This window comes from Bombina bombina, chromosome 1 (assembly GCF_027579735.1).
Source record: "Bombina bombina isolate aBomBom1 chromosome 1, aBomBom1.pri, whole genome shotgun sequence".
NCBI classification, from domain to species: Eukaryota; Metazoa; Chordata; class Amphibia; order Anura; family Bombinatoridae; genus Bombina; species Bombina bombina.
Genome location: NC_069499.1, coordinates 22982282 through 22988281, shown reverse-complemented (window position 1 = coordinate 22988281; position 6000 = coordinate 22982282). Strand labels below are relative to the sequence as shown.

General features: G+C 43.1%; 1 protein-coding gene across 1 annotated transcript in view; it reads left to right on the top strand.

Moving 5' to 3' along the window:
- Positions 1 to 4171: 4171 nt before the first annotated feature.
- The window catches only part of BRF1 (BRF1 RNA polymerase III transcription initiation factor subunit), a 687556-nt gene continuing 685727 nt past the window's right edge, over positions 4172 to 6000 (top strand). Inside the window, exon 1 of the mRNA XM_053697273.1 lies at positions 4172 to 4241. The gene's annotated coding sequence lies outside the window, so the exon portion shown is untranslated. The remainder of the gene's footprint in view (positions 4242 to 6000) is intronic.

The following is a 6000-nucleotide window of genomic DNA, read 5'->3' as shown; positions in this document are numbered from 1 at the left end:
TGCATTGTTCCTGTCACTACGGCAGCGTGTTTCTGGTTCAAGGAACTAGAAAAGTCGATCAATAAAGAATCTTCGTAAGAGGAGGTTATGGACAGAGTTCAAGCACTTAAATTGGCTAACTCTTTTATTTTAGATGCCGCTTTGCAATTAGCTAGATTAGCGGCGAAAAATTCAGGGTTTGCTATCGTGGCGCGCAGAGCGCCTTGGCTAAAGTCTTGGTCAGCGGATGTGTCTTCCAAGACAAAATTGCTTAACATTCCTTTCAAGGGTAAAACATTATTTGGACCTGATTTGAAAGAGATTATTTCAGACATCACTGGGGGAAAGGGCCACGCCCTCCCACAGGATAGGTCTTTTAAGGCTAAAAATAAGCCTAATTTTCGTCCCTTTCGCAGAAACGGACCAGCCTCTAATTCTACATCCTCTAAGCAAGAGGGTAATACTTCACAACCCAAACCAGCCTGGAAACCAATGCAAGGCTGGAACAAGGGTAAGCAGGCCAAGAAGCCTACCACTGCTACCAAAACAGCATGAAGGGATAGCCCCCGATCCGGGACCGGATCTGGTGGGGGGCAGACTTTCTCTCTTTGCTCAGGCTTGGGCAAGAGATGTTCAGGATCCTTGGGCGCTAGAAATAGTTTCTCAAGGTTATCTCCTGGAATTCAAGGAACTACCCCCAAGGGGAAGGTTCCACAGGTCTCAATTATCTTCAAACCAAATAAAAAGACAGGCATTCTTACATTGTGTAGAAGACCTGTTAAAGATGGGAGTGATTCATCCAGTTCCAATAAGAGAACAAGGGATGGGTTTTTATTCCAACCTGTTCATAGTTCCCAAAAAAGAGGGAACATTCAGACCAATTTTGGATCTCAAGATCCTAAACAAATTTCTCAGGGTACCATCGTTCAAAATGGAAACTATTCGAACGATCCTACCTACTATCCAGGAAAATCAATTTATGACTACCGTGGATTTAAAGGATGCGTACCTACATATTCCTATCCACAAGGAACATCATCAGTTCCTAAGGTTCGCTTTTCTGGACAAGCATTACCAGTTTGTGGCACTTCCATTCGGATTAGCCACTGCTCCAAGGATTTTCACAAAGGTACTAGGGTCCCTTCTAGCGGTTCTAAGACCAAGGGGCATTGCAGTAGTACCTTACTTGGACGACATCCTGATTCAAGCGTCGTCTCTGTCAAAAGCAAAGGCTCATACGGACATCGTCCTAGCCTTTCTCAGATCTCACAGATGGAAGGTGAACAAAGAAAAAAGTTCTCTGTCCCCGTCAACAAAAGTTCCCTTCTTGGGAACAATAATAGATTCCTTAGAAATGAGGATTTTTCTGACAGAGGTCAGAAAATCAAAAATTCTAAGCTCTTGTCAAGTACTTCATTCTGTTCTTCGTCCTTCCATAGCGCAGTGCATGGAAGTAATAGGATTGATGGTTGCAACAATGGACATAGTTCCTTTTGCACGAATTCATCTAAGACCATTACAACTGTGCATGCTCAGACAGTGGAATGGGGATTATACAGACTTGTCTCCGACGATTCAAGTAGATCAAAAGACCAGAGATTCACTCCGTTGGTGGCTGACCCTGGACAATCTGTCACAGGGAATGAGCTTCCGCAGACCAGAGTGGGTCATTGTCACGACCGACGCCAGCCTGGTGGGCTGGGGCGCGGTCTGGGAACCCCTGAAAGCTCAGGGTCTATGGTCTCGGGAAGAATCTCTTCTCCCGATAAACATTCTGGAACTGAGAGCGATATTCAATGCTCTCAAAGCTTGGCCTCAACTAGCAAAGGCCAAATTCATAAGGTTTCAATCAGACAATATGACGACTGTTGCATATATCAATCATCAGGGGGGAACAAGGAGTTCCCTGGCGATGGAAGAAGTGACCAAGATAATTCAATGGGCGGAGGATCACTCCTGCCACTTGTCTGCGATCCACATCCCAGGAGTGGAAAATTGGGAAGCGGATTTTCTGAGTCGTCAGACATTCCATCTGGGGGAGTGGGAACTCCATCTGGAAATCTTTGCCCAAATAACTCAATTATGGGGCATTCCAGACATGGATCTGATGGCGTCTCGTCAGAACTTCAAGGTTCCTTGCTACGGGTCCAGATCCAGGGATCCCAAGGCGACTCTAGTAGATGCACTAGTAGCACCTTGGACCTTCAACCTAGCTTATGTATTCCCACCGTTTCCTCTCATTCCCAGGCTGGTAGCCAGGATCAATCAGGAGAGGGCTTCGGTGATCTTGATAGCTCCTGCGTGGCCACGCAGGACTTGGTATGCAGACCTGGTGAATATGTCATCGGCTCCACCATGGAAGCTACCTTTGAGACAGGACCTTCTTGTTCAAGGTCCATTCGAACATCCGAATCTGGTTTCCCTCCAGCTGACGGCTTGGAGATTGAACGCTTGATTTTATCAAAGCGTGGGTTTTCAGATTCTGTAATAGATACTCTGATTCAGGCTAGAAAGCCTGTAACTAGAAAAATTTACCATAAAATATGGAAAAAATATATCTGTTGGTGTGAATCCAAAGGATTGCCATGGAACAAGATAAAGATTCCTAAGATTATATCCTTTCTACAAGAAGGTTTGGAGAACGGATTATCTGCAAGTTCTCTAAAGGGACAGATTTCTGCTTTATCTGTCTTACTACACAAACGACTGGCAGCTATGCCAGATGTTCAAGCATTTGTTCAGGCTCTGGTTAGGATCAAGCCTGTTTACAGACCTTTGACTCCTCCCTGGAGTTTAAATCTAGTTCTTTCAGTTCTTCAAGGGGTTCCGTTTGAACCCTTACATTCCGTAGATATTAAGTTACTATCTTGGAAAGTTTTGTTTTTGGTTGCAATCTCTTCTGCTAGAAGAGTTTCAGAGTTATCTGCTCTGCAGTGTTCTCCTCCTTATCTGGTGTTCCATGCAGATAAGGTGGTTTTGCGTACTAAGCCTGGTTTTCTTCCTAAAGTTGTTTCTAACAAAAATATTAACCAGGAGATAGTTGTACCTTCTTTGTGTCCGAATCCAGTTTCAAAGAAGGAGCCTCTATTTAGAGGCTACTAAAGATTTCAGACAAACATCATCCTTGTTTGTTGTTTATTCTGGTAAAAGGAGAGGTCAAAAAGCGACTTCCACCTCTCTTTCCCTTTGGCTTAAAAACATTATCCGTTTGGCTTATGAGACTGCCGGACGGCAGCCTCCTGAACGAATCACAGCTCACTCCACTAGGGCTGTGGCTTCCACATGGGCCTTCAAGAACGAGGCTTCTGTTGATCAGATATGTAAGGCAGCGACTTGGTCTTCACTGCACACTTTTGCCAAATTTTACAAATTTTATACTTTTGCTTCTTCGGAGGCTATTTTTGGGAGAAAGGTTTTGCAAGCTGTGGTGCCTTCCGTTTAGGTGACCTGATTTGCTCCCTCCCTTCATCCGTGTCCTAAAGCTTTGGTATTGGTTCCCACAAGTAAGGATGACGCCGTGGACCGGACACACCAATGTTGGAGAAAACAGAATTTATGCTTACCTGATAAATTACTTTCTCCAACAGTGTGTCCGGTCCACGGCCCGCCCTGGTTTTTTTAATCAGGTCTGATGAATTATTTTCTCTAACTAAAGTCACCACGGTATCATATGATTTCTCCTATATATATTTCCTCCTGTCCGTCGGTCGAATGACTGGGGTGGGCGGAGCCTAGGAGGGATCATGTGACCAGCTTTGCTGGGACTCTTTGCCATTTCCTGTTGGGGAAGAGAATATCCCTCAAGTAAGGATGACGCCGTGGACCGGACACACTGTTGGAGAAAGTAATTTATCAGGTAAGCATAAATTCTGTTTTCTGTTTAGATTATTGTTTGTACTATGCCTTTTTACATTGCGGGTGCCACTGGGTATGTTTAAAGCAAAGTAAAATGATATACATTGTGCCTAGGTTTGATCTGCATTATGTAGCTGCTGTATATTAGATAGCTAGTGATAGCTAGCTAGTATATTAGATAGGTAGCTCTATTAATTGGTGAAAGTATTACTAAGGACTACAGGAGCCATACATTATTTCTGTGTGGTAATGTGACTGCTTTGAATCATTATACTTTAGTAGTTTGTGCAGTACATAGTGAGATATACTATAACCTGTGTTTTCTGTTTGGCAGGTGAATGTTTATGTACTGGGGAAGACTTTCCTTCTATTGGCCAGAGAGCTGTGCATCAACGCCCCAGCTATTGGTATGAGTTGTCCTCATCAATGTGTTACATAAAGGTTTACTACATCTGTAATGGCAACTAGAAATAAAACAACAATATTATATATAGGATAGGAGTTTAGAAACTCAGTTTCAGACAAGGTTTGAAATCTACTTGTTTAAGCTGCAGGTAACTTTGAGCACCTTTGTAGCTACTGACCCTCATTATGGGTCGCTGGTGCTTTTCCTTTCTGTTGTGTAAACAAACACAGATCGTGCTGTGATTAACGGGTGCTGTACAGCTCATTAAGCTTTATATTGTTCCTACTGTCTGTGCTTCAGGTTCATTCCCTTATTTTATCTCAGTCAATATAAGGGCTGCTACAGTATCTCAGCTATGATCAGGGGCAGATATATGGACTTCACATTAATGGGGCTGACAAGGATATTGCGCTTTTGCCTAAGAATGAAACAGTTTGGCATGCACACTCTGCTCCCACCTGTAGATCTACCTCTAATGTCACAAAGAAGACTGATCAGTGGCATTCTAGTCCTTCTAGATTAGACATTGTCAACTAAACTAGACAGATGGATGGCCGTTATCATGCGGCTCACAGGGGTGCCTACGTCTGAAACACTATAAAGTAATTGTAATCCCGCTTGCACTCATCTGCTTATAGACACAGGATTATAGCAGTGCCCACCCTTCCTGCCTTATTTACTGTAACACTATAAAGTAATTGCATTCCTGCTTGCACTCATGTGCTTATAGACACAGGATTACAGCAGTGCCCACCCTTCCTGCCTTATTTACTGCAACACTATAAAGTAATTCTATTACTGCTTGCACTCATGTGCTTATAGACACAGGATTATAGCAGTGCCCATCCTTCCTGCCTTATTTACTGCAACACTATAAAGTAATTGTATTCCTGCTTGCACTTATGTGCTTATAGACACAGGATTATAGCAGTGCCCATCCTTCCTGCCTTATTTACTGCAACACTATAAAGTAATTGTATTCCTGCATGCACTCATGCTTATAGACACAGGATTACAGCAGTGCCCACAGTGCCCACCCTTCCTGCCTTATTTACTGCAACACTATAAAGTAATTGTATTCCTGCTTGCACTCATCTGCTTATAGACACAGGATTACAGCAGTGCCCACCCTTCCTGCCTTATTTACTGTAGCACTAAAAGTAATTGTATTCCTGCTTGCACTCATGTGTTTATAGACACAGGATTACAGCAGTGCCCACCCTTCCTGCCTTATTTACTGCAACACTATAAAGTAATTGTATTCCTGCTTGCACTCATCTGTTTATAGACACAGGATTACAGCAGTGCCCACCCTTCCTGCCTTATTTACTGCAACAATATAAAGTAATTGTATTCCTGCTTGCACTTATGTGCTTATAGACACAGGATTGCAGCAGTGCCCACCCTTCCTGCCTTATTTACTGTAACACTATAAAGTAATTGTATTCCTGCTTGCACTTATGTGTTTATAGACACAGGATTGCAGCAGTGCCCACCCTTCCTGCCTTATTTACTGTAACACTATAAAGTAATTGTATTCCTGCTTGCACTTATGTGCTTATAGACACAGGATTACAGCAGTGCCCACCCTTCCTGCCTTATTTACTGTAGCACTATAAAGTAATTGTATTCCTTCTTGCACTCATGTGCTTATAGACACAGGATTACAGCAGTGCCCACCCTTCCTGCCTTATTTACTGCAACACTATAAAGTAATTGTATTCCTGCTTGCAGTTATGTGCTTATAGACACATGATTAC